The sequence below is a fragment of the Adiantum capillus-veneris genome, chromosome 11 (genome assembly GCF_014529385.1).
Source record: "Adiantum capillus-veneris isolate H3 chromosome 11, ASM1452938v2, whole genome shotgun sequence".
NCBI lineage: Eukaryota > Viridiplantae > Streptophyta > Polypodiopsida > Polypodiales > Pteridaceae > Adiantum > Adiantum capillus-veneris.
In genome coordinates, this window is record NC_140941.1 from 144,744,956 (window position 1) to 144,770,323 (window position 25,368).

Here is a 25,368-nt window from a genome sequence, read left to right on the forward strand (position 1 = left end):
AATATCAAAGGAGTCATAAATGAATATAGTGGAGCTTATGCAATGATATAAAGAAACTTCAAAAATAGGAGAAATCTTAAATGCACTCATTGTAGTAGAACCAATCATTCTCTCCAAAGATTGTTAGGTGTTAGAAAATAAAGACGTAGCTAAGTAGAGACTAGAGTGGTTTACTTAATGGAGAGAGATAGTTTTCACACACAAGAGAGATAATGTGGGGGGGAGAGAGAGTGTGTGTTAGTGGGTCACCGCGACAAATGTTTGTAGCAAAGCTATCTGGCACTAAGTTAATGTCAATACTCAGGGAAGCAACTCGGATGGGGTATGGGAGGGTGTCAACCTCAAGAAGTGAACCTACAGAATGAATCCATCTAACACACTAGCAATCAAACTTGGAAAGTTGCCTATGTCCTCTGTCACCGCACTAGGTCGTCACACTATTTTGGCAATAAAAAAAAGTCCAAATGCCATAAAACTTTAGGAGGAGGTCTAAGACACCTAAGAGCACAATCCTACCAAGCTTGGTTGAAATCCAATGAGGTACCAAAATGTAGTAGACAAGGAACATCATGCAAGTTTTAGAATCAAAATGTGATTACCAGAGCTCAAAAGATGATGATTACAATACACGTGAGAGTAGTCGCTTTCAATCATATGCTCCAAACTCAAAACCTTATGTTATTGATAAGTGTCCTTTTTCCATTTACAAAAATGAGCCTTATACCTAGGGCTTGTTGGAAAATGGCCGGCTTTAGAAGGATCACACTCATTTATAGACTCCTACAACTCAGATCAGAACAAACTGGCTTAGAATTGATATGATAAAATCAGAGGTTCTCTTATAATTGCAATTTTTTTTGTAAAAGTAATGGTGGGCATTCAATAGTTGTCCTTGACTATGAGGTAGAGAAGATAAAGCCTAGTCATTAGTCCATGTTTCCTAGCGGGTAGAGGATCCCTTTTTACCCTACGACATCATTCTAGAATGGATGACTACTCCATTTGGTGCTTGGAAGACCTAGTTGCCGCAAGCATGTCTGTGCTCGTTCGTCCATATCATACTTCCAAAGTAGAGTGACAAGCTCTACTTGGTGTTTCGAAGATGTCATCACCACAAACACGATCCTAAGCATGCATACTTCTTAAATTTTGTGCACAATAAAAGAAAGAGAGAGTCTTATAAGGCAAAAACATTGTTCATTTAAAATGCATTTTCATATGCTTACTCTAAGGCATCATTGTAAGCATTGACAAGGTTCATATTATCCTTTAGCTAGGTTCCTTGCATCCATCTAGCATCTTTAAAATGATAATTCTTAAACTAAATAAGATATCGTCCAAGAATCTTACTGTTTCTTAATATCTTGTCTTCATGTTGTAGGATGGACTCAGATTGAAGTACCTCTTCTTAATCTTTGGTTTTTGGAGGGTCTGCAACTATTTCTTCTTTTGGTGGCGCTTGTCTGTGAGGTTTAAGTAGGCTCCCATGGAAAACATTGTGCATGAGCCAATGGTTGGAAAACTTTAATCGATAAGCCATCTCATTGATTGGCTTAAGAATTTAAAAAGGACCATAGTATCTTTTTGCTAGTTTAGTTGTAGTCTTGGCTACATTCATCAACAACAAAGATCTTCCAATGTACTTTAAGTAGTAAGGGACTTTTGGATCTTCTTTATTTAGCCTCAAAGGTGATTTCCCATAGAAGTATGTACACTGTCATTGTACATATACTCTATAAGAGGTAAGTACTTCTCTCATTGAGAACATTGATATACTTCCTTGACATAGGCTTTTAGTCGATAAAAATTTGTTAGATTAGTTATTTCACTTTGGTCATCCGTTTGTGGATGATAGGTCAAAAGAGAAATTTAATCTAATTCCTAGATTCTCAAAGAGACCCTTCCAGACATTACTAGTCATTCTAGGATTTCTGTCCGACACTATGGATGTTGGAAAGCCGTGATACTTGAAAATTCGAGATCTGAACAGGATTGTTGTTTGATGTACCTTAATAGTCTTTTTGAAATGCATAGAGTGTGTTTTCGTACTAAGCCCATCGATTGAAACAATCCAAGTTGTTTCCCTCAGTGAAATTTCAACTTTTGGCATACCACGCATTTGGAAACATACTCTTGTAAGTTTACTTTTCATGGTAGAACAACAAAAATACATTTCTACTCCTCAAAGAGTAGATTATGGAATCCCTCTTTGCCCCACATAAGGAGAAGCATGGGATTCATACATGACTTTCTTATTGCATGGGTAAGTAACACATAGCTTGTTTCCGTTTAGAAGATAACCATTCTCCAAGGTGAATGGTTCTTCTTTCTTCTCTAATGCAAATCCTGTAATTACATAATTAAAGTCTTGATCATTTGCATACTCATCTATCATCATGAAAGATAGATCATTGTGAGTTGCTATTGACACCACATTTACACTTGGCCGTCGTAAAACTGCATTGGCCACTTGATTGTGCTTGCTAGCAATGTGAGCAATATGAATGGAGAGGAGCTAGACCTCACCATCCCCATTTTCCACCAATTCATGCACTTGCCTCATGATCTCCTCTTGTTGAGCTTGTGACCTTCTTGGTAGAAGCTCTATTGCATGGTCATCATCCCCTCATTTTGAAGATAGCTCACTAGACAACTCTAATTCCTCTTGATTCCCTTTATTGCTACTTGTGAAAACATTAGAAGCATTTATAGATTCTCTAACAAAAATCATGTATGTAGAAATAGAGATTTTCATTGACTTATCAAGAGCAAGCGTATTTACCAGGGATATGATGCTCCTTGACTCATTAGCATCTATGTACATGGATTTTCCCCTATAATTGAAAGAAATTCTCCTTTCAAGGAACTTCATAGTGGCAGCCATGCGAGTGAACGATGGTGCCCCAAGGATAACATCCTCATGTTTGAGAGGGGAGATGAATAAATCCTCTTTGTCCACATAGCTTTGGAAATGAAGCCTCTATTTTTCAATTAAGGGAGTAACTAAGACATCTTGTCCCTTGAAAGCTCCATTGGATCTCAATGCATCTCCCATCTTGTGGGCTTATATGCCTAGCTTGGTGGCCAACTCCGTGGATATAAAGTTGTGAGTTGAACCCGGGTCAAACAGTATAAAGGCATCATGCTCTCACACCTTTCCTGAAGCATAGGAAAGGAGAAATACTTGGAAATGAGCATCCTCTTTTGGAGCTTCAACCATAGAGGCTCTAGGCAGCTCATTGTGCACATTTCTTTGGGGACAAGCACGATAGGCATGTCCTTGCTCCTTGCACTTGAAGCACCAGTTATCTTTGCGATAAAGCTCTGTTCCTTGAGAGAAATTCGATTCTTGCATTTGTATACTCCTGTCTCCTTAGCTTTATTGTTGTTTCTAGAGTTGCCTTTGGAAGAATTTTAAGCATTATTCTTCCCTCTAGGTTTATTTTGCTCTTTAATTTCCATGGGCTTAGAATTCTTCTTAGCACCTTGTTGGAAATTAATTCTAGAGGCAACCACAATATGGTGTATGACCGCAGAGATGGTTGTAGGCTATTGAGAGTTGACATACTCGGCCATACCCTCAAAAATCTAAGCACAAAACTTCTCTTTTTGTTCTATAAAATCTATCTTTTTGTAGACAGTGGCTTTGAGATGTAATTCCCAAAACTTTTCCACATACTTGTGGATTGACTCGTAGGGAGACAGCTTCAAGCTTTGCCATTCAGTAAGAAATTTGTCTTTGACATCGCTTCCAAGAAACTACTTCATTATGGAAGATCTTAGGGTTTTCCATGTTTTTGGAGCTTTGTCATTAGCTTGTAGGCTAGCCCACCACTAGTCCACCATTTCTTGGTGGACCTTTGAAAATGCATAGCTACATGTCATAATTTGGAGGTGAGAAAAGAGATGTTATTTCCTCCCTCCTTGAACTTCTTGATCTTGTTGGACCTTTTCCAAGCAACATAAGTTTTTGATGGCCTCTCCTCTTGGGTTCTTTGGGGAAAAATACTGCTACTTTCATTGAAAGAGGAGGATGGCAATGAAGATGGAGAAAAGGGTGACCTATTTCTCTCCTTCGATTTCTCTTTTCACTTTTGAGATTACAATGAGGAGGAGTATGTGGTGACCTTTTCCTTTTGGGAAGAGTTGGAGATCTTCATTCTTGCCGTCTTTGTGGACCCACATCTTCCAAAGTGTTTGGAGACTCAATTATTTCTCTTTCCTTTGGTGTGGACTCTACATTTGAAGCATGCCCTCTCCTTCTGAATGGAGGTGCATCCTCAAGTGGACATTGAAGCCCTTCGTATGTATCCTCCTCTTCTCTCACCAGAGAGATCCTTCTTTTGGAAGTCCCTAAAAAGAGACCTCACAAGTACTCTCTCTTCTTGGGGAGTTTGGAGAATCCCATGGGTGCAAAGTTTTTGGTAAACTTCACCTTGTAGGGCGGGGTTCCCCATAGCTTGTTTTTGCCTAGCGACAAGAGAACTCACAAGCATAGGGGCATCATTAGTAGCACCTTCATGTGCAAAATCAAAATCATCAATATTCAATTTACTCTCTTTATTATTGTCATTGGAATTGGAGCTGATCTCTTTAGATAGCTGATTCCAGTGTTAGAATTTACAGCTACTGGAAGTCGTCAATTCAGTTATTGAGATTGGAATGGAATATAGAAACTGAGCTGGAATAGTTACTGAACTGAAATACTCTACTGGAACTAGGAACAGACTAAATAACTGGAAAAGTGTTTCAGTTCAGATTCAGAGTTTATGAATACAAGGTATTACAGACTAAATCTTAACGGACTACTATATTAATGATTACAGAGTAGAGTTACAAGTGAAGAGATTGTCACTCAAGACAGCTTTGAAGACTAGAACCAAGACTAGAAGTAAGAAGTCAAAGAGTACAAACAGCCCAAAGTACAATCAGCCCGATTACAATGTAATGGGTCCTATTTATAGCCTCTTGAGGTTACTATGGTAACCGCCATGGTAATTAATGACTGGTCCATTCTTCAGCTTCCAGGAGATGATTCCCACCTGTTGAGACTGTCTCCACCATCTACAACCTTCCCTCCTTTCTTGAATTTTGGTAAGACTCCAAAATTTCTGAAAAAATCCACCGTCTGATCCTTCTGAGGTGTTGAGGAACCTCTTTGCCTACTTGCTCGGTTGGCCGATGTCCCTCATGAGTTGGCTTATGTTGCTCATGATATTATTCTTCTAAAGTGGTTGGATCTCCTGGTATTGCTAGCTTTATACCATACTTCATGCTTGTTGAGTGCTTGAAACCCCTATAGTTGTAATTCCATGGGTGTCCAACCAAAGAGACACCAGCACCTTACTGAAAAATCCCTCGTCTGATTCTGAAATTGGCTGGAAAAATCCACCGTCTGATTTTGAGAATGGCTGGAAAAATCCAGCATCGGATTCTGAGATGGAAATACCCAATATCCTTCCACTGAACCCGCTTCCTCTTGCCCTTCGGTCGTGTTGGTGTTTGAGAAGTCCCAGTGCCAACAATTTCCTTCTGGATAAGTCTGTAAATGGCCTCATGCTCAAGCTGATCCCACCTTTCTGTGGTCATTTCTACTTCGTAAGGTGTGAGAGGATGATAGGTTTTGGTGTCAGGATCATAGAGCGTGCGTTTGCCTTTTGTTAGACGAGTTCTGGTCAATTTGTGACAAGGCGTAGCTGTATGGATCCATCCTTTTGGAAGAGGCTGATTTGTTTTAATCCTAGCTTCAAAGATAATCTCAACCATCTCTCTGTACTGTGGTCCCAGGCCTGGTTTAGCTGTAACATCCTTTTTAGGGATTTTAGAGGACTCCACAGTAAGTTGCAGCAGATGGTTTGTGATCTTGGTGACACCTCTAAGCTGGATTTTCCATTGTCCCATACAGAGATTAATTCTCCGTATCTCCTCCTTTAGTTTCCCAGGATCATTTAATTGAAGAGCATTGTTGAGCAGTGTTTGCTAGGTTTTCCATTCGATAGTAGATCACTCATATCAACCCCGAAGATCATTAGTAATATTGTAGTATGTGAGCCGATCTACTGGTTCTGGATGTTGAGGATATAGTGCTAGGAAAAACCTAGGAAGCTCAGATTCTTTGGCTGGTAACGCATACAAGAGGACTAGAGAATCGGGTACAAATTCTAGAAAATTGAGGACAGCCTGATTCTCCTGTTGCATCATTTTTCTAGTTACTCTAACCAGCTGAAACAGTCTTCGGAGAGCAGTTGCTTGTTCATACATTTATAGGTTGGCCTGTTTCCCAGCAGGAGCTCTAATTCAATGTCTAGGGAATGATAGTCTGCAGTAGACTGTTGCTGCCAGTGTGGATTAGCTACTTTGTCACCAGAGTTTAGTACCCATTAGGTACTCTTTCTAGAAATTGAATTCTGCTAGGATGCTCAGGTAGTTGTCACACCTCTTGGTCATGGAAAGCAGTTGATTTCCAATGTTGGACCATTTCTCTGGCGCGGATATATAGTCACTGAAACCGTTCCAGATCAGACAAAAGATCATCATCCTCTAGATACCTCCTGGTTCAAAGAGCTTGCTGATGTCTTAGTCTCCTATTCAGTGTGATGAGTTGTAATGAATGTTGCTCCTCACCTTTTAATCCCTCAGTCACAAATTTGCCTTTCCCTTTCACATCCGTACTGTGCTGTGGACTGGTGCACTAGTGAATTCCCAGTGTTGCTCGGTTGCTGATCTCCAGCTTGCTTATTATCCAACTGCTGACCTTCATACTGGTCTGGCTGGTCTGTGTTGGGTTGATTTCCTCCCATGGCCCCTGTTCCACCAGCACTAGATCCTGAAGGTGGAGATAGAGGAGAGTCATCATCATCATGCCTTTCTTCCGGTTCATCCTCCTTCTCTTCCTCTTCTGCTGCCTTATCATCATCCTCATTGAGGTTGTTCTGTTGCTCAATATAATCCAAGATAGCTTGATTTTCCAAATAACTGTTGTATTCAGAGAGCTTATCTTGCAAATCACTCTGCATTGTTTCCATAAGTGCTCTTAGATTATCCATATTGAAAATAGCATTCCCCTCTGGATTCAGTATCTCAGCCAATTTATTATAGATATATCTTTCAGTTAAAGTGGATTTCAAGGCAGTGTGACTAGTCAGCAATGAGTTGAAATCAAATCTCTTCATTCGCAACATAGTTTTGAATCTATCAGCAGCTCTTTCCGCCTCTGCCTTTTCTTCTCAAAGCATTCGCATCTCAGACTCCATCTTGGACAACTTATCTTCTAAGTGTTGAATGGTCCTAGCTGATTAATTTTCAAGTACACTATACCGTAGGGACTGTGCTCCTCTCTTCTACTCCAACTTTTCAACTTGCTACTCAGTCTCCCTTAGTTCAGCTTTCAACTTGGTCAATTCATCATTTGACATTGAGGCATCCAACATTTGTCCTATGGCATTCACAATAGTGTTCTAGGATGATTGAATAAGTACGGAACATCCACCATTCACTGTGGTTGGGTCACAGGCAACTGGCTTGTAAACTGTGACAAGAGCCATACATGGTAGTGTAATTTAATCAGATTTTTGCAGGAGTAGACGTCCTTTGAGAGGATGAGTCTGCAGCTGCTGTAATCGGTCCTTCTTAGTTAAATGCAGAGCCGCCTCACTGTAAGGAATGGAAACCTTGCCAAGTAGACTCAAAGGTACCACTGGTCCTTTTCCTTAATCAGTCTAACCCGCTGGCTACTCAGCACTGGTCCAATCTGACTGGTCTTTTCCTGCACTGGTGGTTGCTAAAACTTGCCCTGCTATCTGACTGATTCCACCAGTGGTCTGGACGAGAGGTTGTTCTGATTGACTAGCTGAAGACTGATCTACTGGAGTTCTTTCAACAGACACTATTTGTACTTGACTTTCCAGCTGCCTAAGAAAAGCAATGCTTTTGGCGCCAATGTAGTTTTTGGTCTTTTCAAACTGCCAGCCTCCTCTTGCGTGGCTTTCCTCTTTTGCCCAATGATGGCTAACTGGTTATCTGGGTCTTCTTCATCTAATGACAACTCCACATTGTTAGTTACCGGAAAGGGCTTCTGGCTCCAAGCCATCCTTACCTGGTCATGAGCATTTGGAGAAGTCTCCCAGTAAAGGAACTGCCAAATATACCAAGCTTTGAAAACATTTTTGGACTTCAACTTAGCAGTCTACTGAAGTACATTATGTGAGAGAATCTGACATAGATTGATTGGAACTGTGGCGTCCAATCTTTTTGCTAATAACATAGAAAATAATTTTTCTGACACATAAGTTGGGTTGTTTTTTAGATTCACAGCTTTAGCTACAAAGTGGTAAGCAGCAGGAATGTCCAGACCTGCTACTCGAACCCCTTGCGCACTGGATTTGTGTTTCTTCTTGGCAGCATCATCTTCTTTTAGAGCTACACTGATCTAATCTATTGTTGCTACAGATGGCTTTAGATCATTTGGCATTTTGAATGCAAAAGCAATATTCTCAGGTGTTATCGACACCTTTCTACCATAGACCATAGCACTTCCATCCTCCACATCGAAGGTATCAAGAATCTGTCTAATGATAGCTGTGTCAAACTCAATTCTTGTGGCTTGCACAACCACATGCAAGTCCCACAATTGGAGTAACACCGCGGCTTGCTTAGTGAATACATACCACTGTATTTTACTGTGAGAAATAAGTGAAAGAGAAGCTTTTGTAGTAGCAATAAGAGCTTGGGTTTCCTCTACAATCTCTTGCATTCTTTACGACATTTTCTTCCTACCCACACACCATGAAGAAGATGACTCAGTAGAGAAAGAAGAAGAGGACTTACTTGAAGCTTCAAATCCGTATCCTGGTGTAGCTGGTAAAGATAGACAATAATCAGCAGTTTCCTCAAACAAAGAAGTTTGTGGTTGTAGTTACAAAACTTCAGAGCTTGGCGATGGCAAATGGATAACAGTAGGCAGACGTTGTGCAGGAGATTTATGAGCAAAAATACCTATGCGCCTTACTGTTATACGTGTTCGCACCATAAAAGCTCCACTATTTATCGTTTCTAGAGTCATGTGCACTACAAATGATGTGGCGCACGTGCATGGGCTAATCCTCTCCATCTTCTCTGAAATGATTACCACTAATAGTCCAAGTGACCCTTTTCCCCATAAAAGGTGATCTTGATTTTGACACTTTACTGATTCTGGTACTGCCATGGTGTTATCGTACTGAGACTTTTTTGACATTTGAATGGTTTTGGAACTGGTTGTACATGAAAAAGGCTTAAAATAGCTGATTCTGGAATTTCTTGATCCTCAGTTCCCAGACTACCAGTACCCTTATTTCTGGAATTCTCTCTGTCTTCTGAATAATGAAGCTTGGTTTTAGCCCCATTATATACCCCTAGCAACAGTAATCCAGATAAATCTTTTAATCTAACTGTGCCATTGGAGAATACCCCATCAACTTCGTATGGTCCTGCCCAAGCTATTTTTAAATTCGGTTTCTTAGGGCCTAGCTTTGATTGATATAACAGAACCAAATCTCCTTTCTAAAATTCCCTGACTTTGATTCGTCTGTCATGCCAGTGTTTCCTTCTTTACTGAACAATTTCTTGTTCCAGCATAGCCCTTTGCCTTAACTCATCCAATTGTGTTAACTCCTCCAGTCTCTCTTTCGACGTCCCAATTTGGTTGTCAAAGAACTAGCTTATTGATAATAGCATTCTTTAAATTCTAAAAACTCTCCTCACATTCGTCAGTCCAACCGAACTTGCTGGTCTTCTTTGTAAGTTCATACAAAGGTAATGTCTGGGAAGCAAACTTATGCACAAATCTTCGATAAAAATTGATATATCCCAAAAAAGAACTTAACTCTGACACATTCCGAGGTGCTTTGGCCTATTGAACACACTCGATCTTGTCATTTTCCATTTCTATACCATTCCTAGACACTACATGTACCAGTAGCTATCCTTTCCAGACTAAGAAAAAATATTTGAATGGGTTCAAACAGATCCGCTTTTCCTGACAGTGCTAGAAAACCATTTCAAGAAAAAGTAAACGCTTCTCCTCCGTTGAATATATAGTAAAATCATCCATAAATATGGCAAGGAATCGGTGAAGGAATTCACTAAATATTTCCATCATAGATCATTGAAAAGTGGCTGGTACGTTGCAAAGACCAAATGGCATTACCAGATACATGAATGCTCCCCACTTAGTGATAAAAGTGGTTTTACTCCGGTCTTCAGGAGCAATCTATAACTGGTTATAGCCACTATAACCATCCATAAAGCTATACATCTCATATCCTGCGATTTTATCAAGCAACATATACGTAAATGGTAATGGAAATGGATCCTTAATTGTTTGAGCTTTTAGTTTCTTATAATCCACACACACTCTGAGCTTTCCATTTTTCTTGGGTACCACCACAATAGGGAACAATCAGTCCACTACTAGCTACTTCAGTAATGAACCCAACCTTTAGAAGGTTATCAATCTCTTCCTTGACCTTCTTAGCATAATTTGGATTCATTCGGTATCGCTGTAGTCGTACCGGTCTAGCATCTGGTTTCAATGGTATTCAGTGTTGACATACTTTTGGATCTACCCCTTTGAGATTGGTATGTTCCCATGCAAACACATCCTTGTACTACTTGAACATATGTCGAGCCTTCTCTTCCATCTTAGGATTCAGATGCTTGTTGACTTTGATCAATCTAGGATTTTCCTCGGAACCTAAATTACATTCCTCTATTTCTTACCCTCCGCATTTTCTCTTGGTTGATTCCTCAATGTAATCCCAGGATGGTCCTCTAATTCTCAGTAACTTCTTCCAAGTGTTCAGAATCCACTGGTATACTGGAATTAATTGGTTCTTTTGGCCTTCCAATTAGCTGAATTGGCCTTTCTCCAAAGTTCTGCTTAGTGAATTGGTCTGGAAATTTCTTCTTTTGCTTTTCAGCCTAATCTTTGTCTAGTAACACTGCGTTGAGATATATCTCGGCTAATGGGAAAATATTCATTGCTGCCAGCATTCTCTCAATTTTCTTCACCTTATACTTCTAGCAAAGCTCTTCAGGTCTCAGCTCCTTTTTCCAGATCCTAGTGTTGTTGTCTGAATCTGAATTCTGCTAATGGCACCTTGTATTGTCAGAGTCTGATTAGCATAGTCGTGAACAGCCTGTGCCGTTTGCAACCATGGGTGCCCCAATAGCACCCCATACGTGCCTTGCACGTCTAATACTAGGAAGCTACTTTGGAACTTTTCCTTGCCCACTCTTATCTGCATGCTTTCTATCATACCAGTTGCCTGCATTACCCGATGGTCCACCATTTGAACTTTGAAATGTGAAGGTTTCAGATTTATAATTCGCATCCTTTGTTGAAGATGTGCCCCCAGGATGTTTACCCCTGCTCCGACATCTAGTATGGCACCAGATAGTGGCTCCCACTGTTTCCTAACTTTATAATCTACCTGGATCATTGGCACTTCATCATCTCTTACAACAGCCAAGTCAACCGTTCTGGCTTCCACCTCAGCCTTCCTTCGTTGTCTGATTAAATTTGTTGCTTCAAGCAGAGTTTTTCTAATGTCTTCTAACTCCACCACGAGTTTCTGAATTCTATCACAAATTTTGACATGAATTTCCTCCTTCTCATAATCGGAGTTGCTATCATAACTTGAAGAATTGGAATTGGTAGTATTTACACAATACCATTCCTTTGTTCTAGTGCTTTCAGCTCCCTTATCAGTCCCTAATTCTTTCATCAGTCCTTGAATTGCAGCCAACATGGTCTCATGTGTTCCAGAACTTGACCGATCTGGTTGTGCTTTCTCAGAAGACTTTGTTGGTATCTTCTGAATGACCCGAGCATCAGAATTCTCTTGCTGCTCTGGCAGCTTTTTGACTCAATCCTCTGTGATTTTCATCGCCAATTCTCTCTACTCCTGCCATTCATCAACCACCTTTTCTTTACCCTTGGCTTTCCACACCTCTCTATTGAGCCCATTTTCTACTTCCAAGATTGACTGGTTTCGCTGGGTTTTCTGGGATTTCTTTAATCACTACCCCTTTTCTGCATGTAACCGCTCGTACAAGAACTGTTTTTGGGGCTTTCGTCTAAGTAGCCGCAGTAACAGGTGTTTCTGGACACTGAACTGCAAAATTCCCATACTTGCCACAAGTATAGCAATTCAAACTTCGACTCTGGAAATTACCATGACCCCGACCTCGGCCAGTACCCCCTTGGTATCTGTCGAGCCCCGTACCAGCACCGCTGATACCTAATTTCTCTTCTTGGGGTACATTGGTAGTCTCCACTTTTATTGGTTCAGCATTAGTAAATGCCACCATAGACAGATCTTTCCCCTTCTTAAAATGATGAATGCAATGTCACAGTTGTTTCATAGATGGCCGTAAGCTTTGCAGTAAGTACACTGTGGACATTCATTGGAAACATGGTCTTTGGATTTACACTTTGAACACCAGGTTTCCACTCTTCTTACTGGTTGTCTGGTCTAACTGATTTCAGCAATCTGCCAGGCCATTTTATCAATCTTCCTAGACCAAGATCCCTTCTTAGCCTTGTCTTTGCTCTTCTCATTTGAGCTGCTTTCAGAACTACTGGAGGTCTTACTGGAGTCGGAATTCTCAGTAGAAGTACTTCTACCATTGGAACTCCTCTTCTTATGACTTCTTTCCTTCTTAGCCTATTGTTCCAACTTCAAGGCTTGCTGCACCAAATCATTAAATTTCTTCGTTGGTGCAGGCACCTCCTGTTCCCTAAGCTTCTTACTACGGAAACCATTTAAAAACCATGCCCGCAACCGTTTTTCTGATGATGGTTCATGTAGTTTCCTAGTTAGTTCCTTGATTTTCTCAACATAGCTTTTGACTGATAATTTCCTTTGCTTTATCTTATCCAGTTCACAGAAGATATTCTCATCTCCTCCGTTCTCTGAATATTCTAGTCGAAAAGCTTTGAGTAGTTTGTTATATGATCTGAGTTGGCAAGCTGGGTAATGGCCTTGTAAGAATCCCTAATTTCAAGGAAGCTTGCCAAGATTAAGGGGGACAAAGGCTTTGAATGGGGCTATTTTGGTAGGGTCTCCTCCACCTTTGACCCCTAAAAAGGTAGGGGGAAGGGGGGGGGGGGGGGGGGGGGGGGGGGGTAACCATTTAAAAAGTAGGGAAGGGGGGGGGTAAACCATTTGAAAAGTAGGGGGGTAGGGGGTCTTCTCTCTCTAGCTTTTTGGCCAACTTGTAAGTGGCCTCTTAACTCTCCCATGCCACCTAATCAAATCCGTGGGTCAAAGAGGTCAAAAAAATAACTTTTTTCAAAAACTTTCAAAAAAACTCTATTCCCCCCTAAAAAGGAACCCCAACATATATACATATTAAAAAAAATATTTTTAAGTTAAATTACTCATAATTCATCATTTTTTGACTCCCTCCAAAACTTTTAGGAAATTCCTCCCAAAATTGAAAACTTTCCCTCCTAATCTAAGCTCCTCTCCTACACCCATCCCCCTTGCACCTGCACCTACACACCCATCTCTCCATCCTTCAAGCTCCATCTCTCCATCCTACAATGCCTCTTGACGACATGACCAATGTCCCAGCAAGTTGTTCACGTGGTAGGTCTCCAGGGCTTTTCCTACGCCTACCTCAAGAGTATGTTCCAACAAAGAAAACATGCTTGGGTACATTACCTTCAGCCAACGAATGCCGCGCTCAAGGGGAGAAGAATGTGGATCTCTGGACAGACGAATGCTTGTACCCAAAGGATCCTTCTCTCAATGTTCATTCACTTTTTACAAACATTCCATCACTGTTGCAATACGTTGGAAATGGAGAGCAAGGTTTGTTGGGCTACTGCAAGAGACTCAACAAACACAAGATTGCGCGGTCCGAGATCTACTTGCGTCATTGGCAGTTGCTGAATGGGAGTTTCCACAATCTTCAAGATCAGATGCAAACAGCTACTAGCGCGCTTGAGGAGGCAAAGAGCACCATCACAACCAAGGAAAATGTAATTAAAAAGCTTGAGGATACTCTTTCACACATGAAGAGTACTGCCATGGGAGGTAGGGTGAGGAAACGAGAGTTGTCTGAAATTCAGACTCTTGCACCACGTGGAGGTGCAAGAAAACGAAGGGTGACAGCTATGAGGTAAAATGTTCTGTCCCTCATGTTGTTCAAGTCTAATACCGCTCATCATTGTTGTTTTGGGTAATAGGAACTTCGTCCAAGAAACGTGCGGCAGCGAGAATGCGTTAGCTAGGGCTTCTTTACTTCGTTCTTGTTTCAACAAAGAGGACTTTATTGGGATGCTTGATGCTCCAGAGGCAAAACACTTGAAAGACGCAATCACTAAGAGAGTTCTTAGTGATTTTTCTAATATTGTCACTGATCTAGATGTTCAAGATATTTGTGATGCTGTTGGGATTAGTACGAAGGGCTATCAAGCAATACATCAAGTGTTAAAAGATGCATTAAGAAGTTGAGGAGTCACGGAAAACCTATTACCACTTCCTCACAGAGTGGCGATTGCCAAGAAGGTGTCAAATGAAGATGTTGTTCACCTATTAGGGGACTACTTGTATATTGAAGACACGATGCCTCTTCAGCCGCTCCGTAGCAAATCACAAGGAAGGAAGGGCCGCGGGAAGGGAAGCGGTGCTGTTTCTAACAGTGTGTTGCGGACCGAAGGGTTTGTTTACACTAAATTCAACAATATCTTTGTGGACTTGATACGATTGTAGCAGTCCATGGCTGTTTTCTACAATTTGAGTGATGCAGGTTAGTTTAGGGTTGCCTACATGCTCTATGATGTGTCATAACATGCATTCTGAGGCTTTATATTGTTGGCAGTTCTTGAAGGCAAGCTTGTGTTCGTGCTGAAGTTGGATGAGTGTGTAATTGTTAAAGGGAGAAAGTTGGAGAGAATGAGCATCACGCTTATGAATGAAGCCCTAGCTTATGCCAAGCAATCTTGCAGTTTGAGTGAAGCGACAAAGCCCTCTTTTAGTGTGCAATCAGAGAAGGATATATGGTGGCTTGGTGCAATTGAAGTTCCGAAAGAGACACATGAAGTCCTTGCATGGATTTTCAGTAGAATCCCATGGGTCATAGAGGTCATTAAAGCTCAAATAAACAATGAGAAGCTCATGGTTCCAGAACGTGGGGAGTTTGATGTTGAATGGAATTTAGGTGGTGATCTAAAGACCATAAAGTGCATGCTTGGATGCAAACAAGGTGCAAATTCTTTACTTCCCTGTCCATTCTGTGTGAAAGGGCACAAGACAAGTCGAGCAACTCAAGTGGAAGGTCAGGACGAAGATAATGATGACCATATAAATAGGGAGTGGAAAACTTTGGTTCTTTCATGTGATATGCTACAGGTGCCCAATAGGGATAGCAAATATCCCGGGTGGAATCCCATAATTCCCTTCTCCCTCAACAATGTTCACTTTTGTACATTGCATGCGTTTATGCGAATATTTGATAGGATCCTAAAGCATCACATTGATTATGCTTTCACATTTGAAGCCCCTTCAATGGTCAAAAGACTCCTTGCAGGGGGTGGAGACGCTTCTTAATGAGATTGGATGTCATCGATCAAGGGTGAACATTGTAGCAGAGACTTGTAGGGAGAAGACATATGAGGTGGCAGAGAAGGTTTCCATGAATGGAGCCAAGGCACGTCGATTTTTCAAGAAGATGTCAAAGTCTCCAATGCAGGTATCCAAGGCAAGTGTCGATCTAGCAAGTGAGAAGCGGTGGGAGTTGTGGAAAGATTTGTGTTCATGCACGACGGACAAAGATCCCAATGTGGAGGTTGCTAACCAACACAAGCTAGTATGGTCATCCTTTCAAAAGGTTGTGCAATTGATGAATCTTTCAAGCACCACCGTTGAGCAGCGAGAGGAGTTGAAGAAGGTGCTTTATGAATTCACAAAGGCTGCTAAGGACGGATGGTTTGAAAGCAAGATTACACACTACATGGTTTGTTTTAACGGACTTAATACATATGCAATGTTTGAAAATGCAACTTTTCTATTGGCTTATCTCCTTTTTGGTTGTTTTAGCACATTTTCTATGCGCATGGTACATACTTCATGGACCTCTATGGTTCGTTTGATATATGGAGTACACAAGTCATGGAGAAGTCCCACTATCGGGCAAAAGGAGTCTACTTCAAGAATACTCGGCATGGTGGTGGTAGTTCACACTCCAACTACCTCCAAGAGATGTTTAACTAGTTTTTTAGGCACACCTTTGGGAGAACTCGCACTATTGAGAAAGCAAGAGAGTCGATGTTAGCAAAGCAATTACGCAACGCCTCCCGTACTGCAGCATCCGAGAAGTGGAAACGCTCATGAGCGTCCTTGGGCCATGAAGCTTGGCGTGCAACTAAGTATCGAAAAGGCAGCGTTTGGGCGTCACGTCATCCGTCCGCATGATCCAGGTTTAGTTGTTAAATTCAATTGGTTTATTTGAGTTTCACTCAATTAGCTGCATAGTGTGAAAGGGTCCAAATCTCAAAAAAACCTATTTAAAGGTTGAAGGCGCTCATTTTGTCATTTTCCCTACTAGGTGCTACCATGGCAAGAACAAAACAAACGGCAAGGATTGCATATCCAGCGGGGCCGGATGGCCAACGACTCAAAGGTACAGCAACAGAAGCTGGAACTTCACAAGCTCAAGGTGAAGTCCACACAGAAGAAGCTGGAGCTTCAAATCAGCATTGCCAGTCCTCTACAGCAGCAAAAGAGAGAAGGAAGCATCGCCTTGTTGTCTATTCATCGGACTCCAACGATTTTGATGGCAACAGGGAGGATGAGAGCGACCAAGGCAAAGAAACAAAAAGCCAAAAGCAGCCGTCAGAAGGCTCCGAAGAGACGCAAACGGATGAAGATGCCCCATGGGTTGGCGACAAAATACAAACTTATTAGGCTCACATGTCTATTGGGGGTAAGACACTTCCTAAAGGGAGTGGACCTACACCATCACATCCGCTCAATAGTGAAGAGCACAAATCAGATGGAGAGTGGGTGGAATCAGATTATGAGGTGTTGGAAGTGCCTGTGCAGAAAAAAAAAGAGAAAGAGAATTGTCTACAAGAAGAGGAAGCAAGCTGCCCCAACTCATGCCAAAAATGCACCTCCACGTCGACCTCAGAAGGTACGAAAGCGCAGCCGTGCTTTTGTGGAGATTCGACACTATCAAAAGAGCACTGAGCTCTTGATTCGGAGGGCCCTTTTTGCAAGGCTATGCAGGGAGGTTTTGAAATTGTACAACACTCAGTTTCGGATGGGCGCCGTGGCCATAGAAGCAGTCCAAGAGGCAGCAGAGCAATATCTAACTAGCATATTCGAGGATTCGAACCTATGTGCCATCCATGCAAAGCGTGTAACCATTATGCCCAAGGATATGCAGCTTGCTCGCCGTTTGCACCATGAGGAGTAGCTTGTAATTAGGCATCAAACCTTTTTGTATTTACGAAACTTCCAAGATTGGGAAGAATTTGAATACAAGCGTCTTTTGATTGTATACCCCACTCTGTGCATTGTATTGGGAAGAATTTGAATATAAGCGCCTTTTATTGTATACCCCACTGCACATTGTATTGTTTTAATTCTGTACCATGCGATGTAGCACTGGTCCAAGTTTTGTCTACCCTCTATTGTATGTATGTAGCCATTAGCTTGTTATTGTGAAAACTTTCCTACGTTAAGCACCTTGGCTAAGTGGGGCATGCACTTCCTGATGCATCCATGCTATGTGACTCACTATTGCATGGGAAAAGCATCTACAAAGTGTTGAAAATGGCTTGGAATGCCCCCAAACTGGCTGCCACAAGGGCGCGCATTTGGGGCTTTCAGAGGCATATGGATGGACAAAATGCGCACCCTTGTGGAAGCCTTTTGTAGTGCATTCCAAACACTTTCCAATGGTTTCCAGATAATTTTAACAAGCAATAAGGATATTTTGTTTGATTCAATGCTTCAATTAGAATAGATGCTTTTGGAAATCATCCCCCCTTAGTCCATGTAGCATAGAAATTTTGAAGGATGTTTATTGCATCTATGAAGTCAATCCTATACTCCAAAATGGGCTAGAGATTGCCACATAGTTTCCTCTTGTGGTTTGTTAATTAATACAACTTTAAGTATCTGGGGCAAGATGGGCTTAAGGTTACCTGGGTATGCTTGTCTTTCTGTTTTGCAACTGGGTATTAATGTCTTGTCTTTGTGTTTTGCAGCTGGGTATGCTCCTAGATGGGTCCAAAATCATCTGCCACAAGGGCGCGCATTTGCCCATTTCATTTGCTAATGGAAGGCCCCAATGTGCGCCCTTGTGGCAGCCCATTTTAGGGCCTTCCAAGCCCTTCAGTAGGCACATTCATAACTTTGGAAGCCTAGATATAACAAAGCATGCATTTTATTAATTTTAATGCCTGCCAAACCCTTTAGTAGTCATATCAAAAATTATGGTGCTTCTCATACACAATGGAAGCCCAACATATAAGAAATTCAAAACCTTGCAAGTAAGAGAGTCGTAGACACCAAAAAGTAGTTTCATTAAAGAAATCAATGCTTTACATGATATCCGGCTTTTGCTTTAGGATCTTTCGAATTACAATTTTCTGGCGCTTGGCCTTTTGGGGTGGCTCCCTGTTAAGTAAAGTGGTTGTGATTTCTTGGGTGTCATCAACCCCTACAACTTGGTTCATGCTGACATGGGCAATAAGGCGCTTGCGAAAGTTAACACCGAAAGTGGATATTGCAAAATCTTTCTTTACAAGCACTACAAGGTTGGCCGATTGGGAAAGTGTTGTTAAACACAACGCCTTGGAGAGTGAACGGAGAGCAAAAATGTTGTAGCGACCATTGGGAGAGTAGTCGGCATGGACAAACACCACGACACCAGTTGGAAGTGTGCCGAGGTAGTGAGCAAGTGCCGCTTGAGGTCCGAACGGCGTCCTCCTCCCCCCTGACCGTTGCGCCTAGGCGTCAACCTCCAGAACATCCTGCAAAACATAGGTTTTCTGAGATATGGCACAAAATTATGATATAGCATTAACAAAATCATTTGTAACAATCAAATGTAAGTGAGCATCTATACCTCTTGTCTACGATCCTCCTCATCGGCATCCGGGTGTAAGTAAAGATCCACACTTGACTTCCCCTTTGGATCAAGCAAAACAGGTGTTGCAGCAGGTGGTGGTGAATCCACTCTTGCGCGTTTAGCCAAACACATGGCTTGCACGGTCACAAACATGGGCAGTAGGAGATCATCGTCATGGGAGGTGGTGGTATGAACCTCAAACTTGCCATGGGCATCGAGGATGGCGAAACACTCATCCATGCGCATTAGGCAAAATTTGGACTCACAAATCTTTTTTTGATTCACCTAAGATGTGACAACTCTGTCGAAATCTAAGTGAATCAAAAAAAGAATCTTCTAAAATATGAGGAATCTCATGGCGTGCTATATATCAGTAGATAGAGCTTGAAGAGAACATTCTAACTGTCAAACCTTCGCCAACTTTGGAGTTTATTTGCAAAAATTTATCCATGCGCCCGTTTTGGTAGAGAGAGGTAAAGTCAAACTCCTTAAAGGGCCCCTTTGTGAGTCCAAATTTTGCCTAATGAAGCTCAAAGGATTTCTCCAGATCGTGCATAAACATAAACTCCTCCCCACCCACCACAATGGAGGAGAAGCGGGTAATCTCTACCTCAGGGATGGCATCCCGAGTGGTGGTTCTTTCTGGCGGTCCCAAGGATGAACCGACAGATGGAGAGGCCTCCAAGAGCCCTTGAATCCCTACAGGGTAGGTCAAGGCAAGAGTCCTCTCCTCTGCGCATGAGTCAATGGCCGCGGGCTTGGGGTCTTTCACATCAGCCAGTACCCCGCCGATCTGCAAGTGCGGTAGCACTACGTCAGGGCCTGCTGAGCACTCGTGAAGGAGGAAGATCATTATGGCCTGAACAGAGAAAAAAGTGTTTTCGATCCTTCCCTTACGCATTGCTTGCACATCATCAGCTACAAGCCGCACATATTGTCTGGCGGGTTGTGCTATGGTGGCAAAGCGTGCAAGCCGCTGATGAAATGGCCTGTCCCCTTGGTAGATGTGGTGGAGAAGGCCTTCAGGGACCCATTGCCCAGGCCGGTTTTGTAACTCAACAATGAATCTCCCCATGTACGTGGAAATGTATGAAGTAATGTGCTCAAGAGATTGAGAGTGGAGGGTCAAGGTGGTTTCCAAATCGGGTTGGGTTGTGAAAAATGCTTGAAGCTCAGGGAGATTTGATGCCCAACCTCAGTAAGGAATGCATCTAAAGCACTAGTAGCAGCCATGTCTTCTCTTTGCGTGATTGGGTATGCTAGGTCTCTCTGCAATGCTGGGATGAAAATGGTGAAATGAGGAGGTGGTCCCCCTTATATAGACATATTCCATCTCGAAAAAAATAAAAAATATGCATTTAAAAAATAAATATACACCACCTTAAAACTCAAGTACAACACTTTAAAACTTTTCAAAATCTTTAATAAAATATCCAATATATAAACGATTAAAGTTACAAGCCAATTCACTTAGACAAGATGATTTCGTATGTAGCCCAATCTTTGTAAACAAGCATAGTGGCCTCCATCCGCCTTCCAATCTATACAACCAAAAAATGGGCAATCAAAATACAAATACCCACAAAAAATAAGAAAAGGTAGCTAAGCAAGCACAAAGCAGACCTTGCGTTGTTCCAGTTTGAAACTTGCATGCCGACATCCTCGAATCCCATTATGACAAAGTGTTCCTGAAGATTGGCAAGAGTCCAATGCGGATTCACTACAACCACCTCCACCTCATTATTGGGCATGCGGACACGAATTTCAAAGGATTGAACCTCTTCGGATGTCAGCTTCAAGGGTATCCATTTGCCACGTTTGTGCATCCACCTCTCATAGCTAAACCGTGCATACAAGGTGCACCTTGCTTTCAAATACCGAAGGCAAAGCTGTGGGGGACACATTGCACTTATAACGGTCACCATCATGCAAACCGTCAACATAGCCCCAATTGACACCTAGAATGGTGTCCATTGCATCTATGTCAACTTCTGTGCAAACAAACATTGTTGGTGTTTCTACAATCGGCAGAGAGCGGAATGCATGCACAAACAAATGAATGGGAGAATGCCAAGTGAGACCCACCGATCTGGTTGCCTTACCAAACTTTAGGGACCCTTGGAAATCTTGCAGCACCTTACGCTTGAAAGAAAGCAAAGCCCAATGGTCTGAAGTTGGCCATTCTGCACTCTGCAATGAGGGTGTCTCCACGGCTTCTAACCTACCATAGCTTTGGCTTGACTTCGGCACCACGTACTTGTGGGAGTACATGAATATTCATTGCTCGGTAAGTTTTTTTGATGAGACATTAGGAAACATAAGCTCCCCAATGTGAGCATGCACAACCATGAACATGTCTGAGAGGCACTCAAGCGGCTACTCCTCAACTAAGCTGGATGGAAAAACATCTTTACAAATGCCCTTAGTTAAACATAATGATCGCATAAACATAAACATGACATATGCATGGGATAGCTAAACCATGAAAACTTACAATGAGGTGCAAATTGAGTTGAAGCTCTCTTGAGGTGGATCTCAGCTGCACTGTAGACGTGTTGCACGATGGCCACCATTCCGGACTTGGTTTCTTTGAATGCCAATAGCCGGCCCTTCCTATGACGTTCCAATACTCCTCGACATCGTACGCGATGAGGTCCAGCACGTGACGGTTGCGTGTAGACCCATGCACCCTTCTTGAATACCTGTTGGATCCATACCCCCTCTGAATCTTTTGTGTTGTGCAACACAATCTCCTCTATCTCTGGTTTGGGCCGTCTATGCGTGGACATGCTTGGGAAGTTGGGCTTAGGAAGGGATTTGAAATGGGTGGGAGGAGGGTGAGGGAGAGAAGTCGGCAAGGCTGTGGGCTATTGTGTCTGGGTACTGTGGAGAGAGAATGAGGAGCTAAGGGGAGGGTGAGGTGAGCTGCCTATGGTGGCTTTGACAGTGGAGGTAGAGAAAGAGGGGAGGAGTGAGAGGTAGAGAGGATAGTGGAGTTGTGGGCTATGGAGTGTGGGACTGTAGAGGGTTGATGGAGGTGTGAGAGAAGGGGGAGCTATGGAGAGAGAGGAAGAGAGTGGTGGAAAGCTTTTGGATATGGCTGCCTTGACTGTAGAGAGAGAATGGGAGGAGGGAGAAGAGGGAGAGTGTGGGAGAGAAAAGTAGTGAGGGAGAGAGAGAAAAGTGGATTTTGGGGAGGAAAATTGACTTTTTAAAGTTAGTTTATGTTTTGGGGCAGTTTTGGAGGCAAATGAGTCAACTTTGGAACTTTTTTAAAAAAATCATTTTTTAGGGTTTTTAAGCATGCGCGTTTTTTTTTTGGGTCCCTCCTTCTTTTATGACACCTCTCTCCTCATATTTACCCCCCCCCCCCCAGCCTACCTCCCACCTCTCTCTAAGAACCAAGCATTGAAGAGGGAGACAATTAGGCTGCACCCCTACCATTTCTCCCCCTCTAGGTGATATCCCAAGAGCCTTCTCATTGGTTCTCCCTTAAGCCTTCACTAATAAAAAAGGCCCAAGGAGAGTCCATATTTTTCCTAATGCCCCCCATTCATCTTCATCAATGTTTTTCAATTCAGCATACTGTTCGAAGGCTTCGATATGAACATCCTGGTCATCTTTCTTCCCACCCTTAAACACTGGAAAAGAGATTTTCAATGAAGAGGTGTAATCATGTCGATCAACATCGTTTTGGCCTCTTCTCATTTTAGGAACCTGACTCCTTTTTGAAGATTTCTTGCAATGGTCTGTATCTGCATCCGAATCAATTTCTTCTGCAGTCTCAATTTCTGTCTTTTCCCTGGCTTTTCTGTTGGAACTGTGGTGACTACCTTTACTGCCTTTGGCTCCTTTATCCCCATGTGTGGTCCGAGAACTCCTGGCCTTGCATTCTTCCCTCTCAGCCCTTCTTCGTCTGGACTGACTGGAGTACTAAGAGCCCTTAGCCTCATCAGCTTGACTGAGCTCCTCTGGAGCCTCAGTCTCAGTCCCCGGTTCAGTCTTAGGATCATAATCTCTTTCTAACTCCTCAAGGATAGGGTCAACATGGTAGGATGGTTTTCAACCACGGCCGGTTTTGGGTGCCATATCTTCAGCTGAAAATTCAAACTGGGAGAAGCAGTCTGGTCAATGAGCAAACAGCTCTAGCCACCATGATTGCCAAAATGTAATTGGAGTTGATCTCTTGAAATAGCTGATTCTAGTGTTAGAATTTACAGCTACTAGAAGTTGTCAATTCAATCAGTGAGATTGGAATGGAATATAGAAACTGAGCTGGAATCGTTACTGAACTAAAATACTCTACTCAAACTAGGAACATACTGATTGACTAGAAAAGTGTTTCAGATTTAAATTGAGAGTTTATGAATACAAGGTATTACAGACTGAAGCTTAATGGACTACTGTATTAATGATTACAAAGTAGAGTTACAATTGAAGAGATTGTCACTCAAGACAACTTTGAAGACTAGAAGTAAGAAGTCAAAGAGTACAAACAACCCAAAGTACAATCATTCCGATTACAATGTAATGGGTCCTATTTATAGACTCTTGAGGTTACTGTGGTAACTGCCATGGTAATTACTAGCTGGTCCGTTGTTCGGCTTCTAGCAGATGATTCCCACGTGTTGAGACTGTCTCCACCGTCAGTCATCGTCTACAATCATACATGCTAAAAACATTTATGTGTATGTTAACTTATTCTTTGGAAGATTCCAAGCCCTAGTTGATACTCCTCTTATCTCTTGAAAATTAGCACTCAAGCATCCACATCGTGGAGAACTGAAGGACCTCTTTTCTTAAGCAAGAAAAGAGAAACCAATAGCTCTAATACCAATGTAGCAAAATTAAGCTAATAACTTTGAGTATAGTGGAAATAGATTAGCCATAGTCAACATTTCAATAAGAAGATTCCTAATGAAGATAGAGAGAGTGCTAGGTTGGAGATAGCAACAATTTACACATTCCTAATTAACATGGCATGAGAAACAACTTGCAAAAGAGAGAGAAATAGAGAAATTGACAAAAATTGAGGATAGGATTTACTTGGAGCCGGTCCCCCTTCCAATAGGCTTTTGTACTATAGGTTCTCCCATGAAGAGAGACTTGGTACAATACAATCTTTGTGTTCCTTAAGATCTCTTTTTGCCATGAAGATGGAAAGATTCATGCACCAAACTTATGCTTAAACAACAATTAATCTAGTTGCAATAAACAAGAACTTGTCCCTGACCTCAATCCCAAGACCTCAAACACCATCAAAGGTGGAGAGAGCCAGCAAGGAGTGAGGAAGATGAAGAGAACAAGATGTATCTTTACAAGAAAGAAGTAATCTCCTCACATATAATCACACTTAGAGCATACCTTAGCATAGTGATAATGAAGACGGAGAGATTGATAAGAATTTCTTTGAGCATAACTCTTGGTTGGATCTGCATTCCATAGCCAAGGGGTGTTGGTGTAGGCTCTCCACTTCTCAAGCTTGGAGAAGGAGATGACTTGTGTGCACAACACACAATGGGGGAGTGTGTGTGTGTGTGTGTGTGTGTCTTATGGAGCATATAAGAGAGAGAAAATGAAATGAAATGTTATATTAACATCTTCAAAAGGCCAAAATGACCTACGAGACCAAAAAGTTACAATTGGTGAATCTGATACCATGTATGAGTACAAAAATTACAAAGTTACAAAGAAGTAACACTAAACCAAGCTATGGGCAACCCTGCCTTGCAAGCTAAAGTTAACACAACTTTGTACTCATGGGATTCTCCAAACTCCCCAAGAAGAGAGAAAGCTTAGAAAGCCTCTTGTAGAGACTTCCAAAAGAAGACTCTCTCCGATGTTTTTCCCCTCCTTATACTGCATTTTTGGGTCCAATTTGGTACCTCAGAGGTGGTGGCAATTGTTGCACTATTGAAGATCCATATGGCCTTTTCATCACATAAGTTTGGTTGTACAAACACTCATTAGTATCATGATTGGTGTATTTTTGCTCAATGGAACACCACTTCAACACTCTTAAATCATTGACTACTGGTGGTTGTTGCAGTCTCAAACTGGGATTTTGTCGGTACATTCGATTCATTCTGTGGATCACTTCTTTGAAAACTTGATCCATGTATTGTGTGATTGAAGTAGGAGCACTACGTTTTATGGTTGACTCACTGGCTATAAAAGAGGCACGCCTTGTGTTTGTGTCTAGGTCCTCCGTTACCTCTCCGTACATCTTACAATATC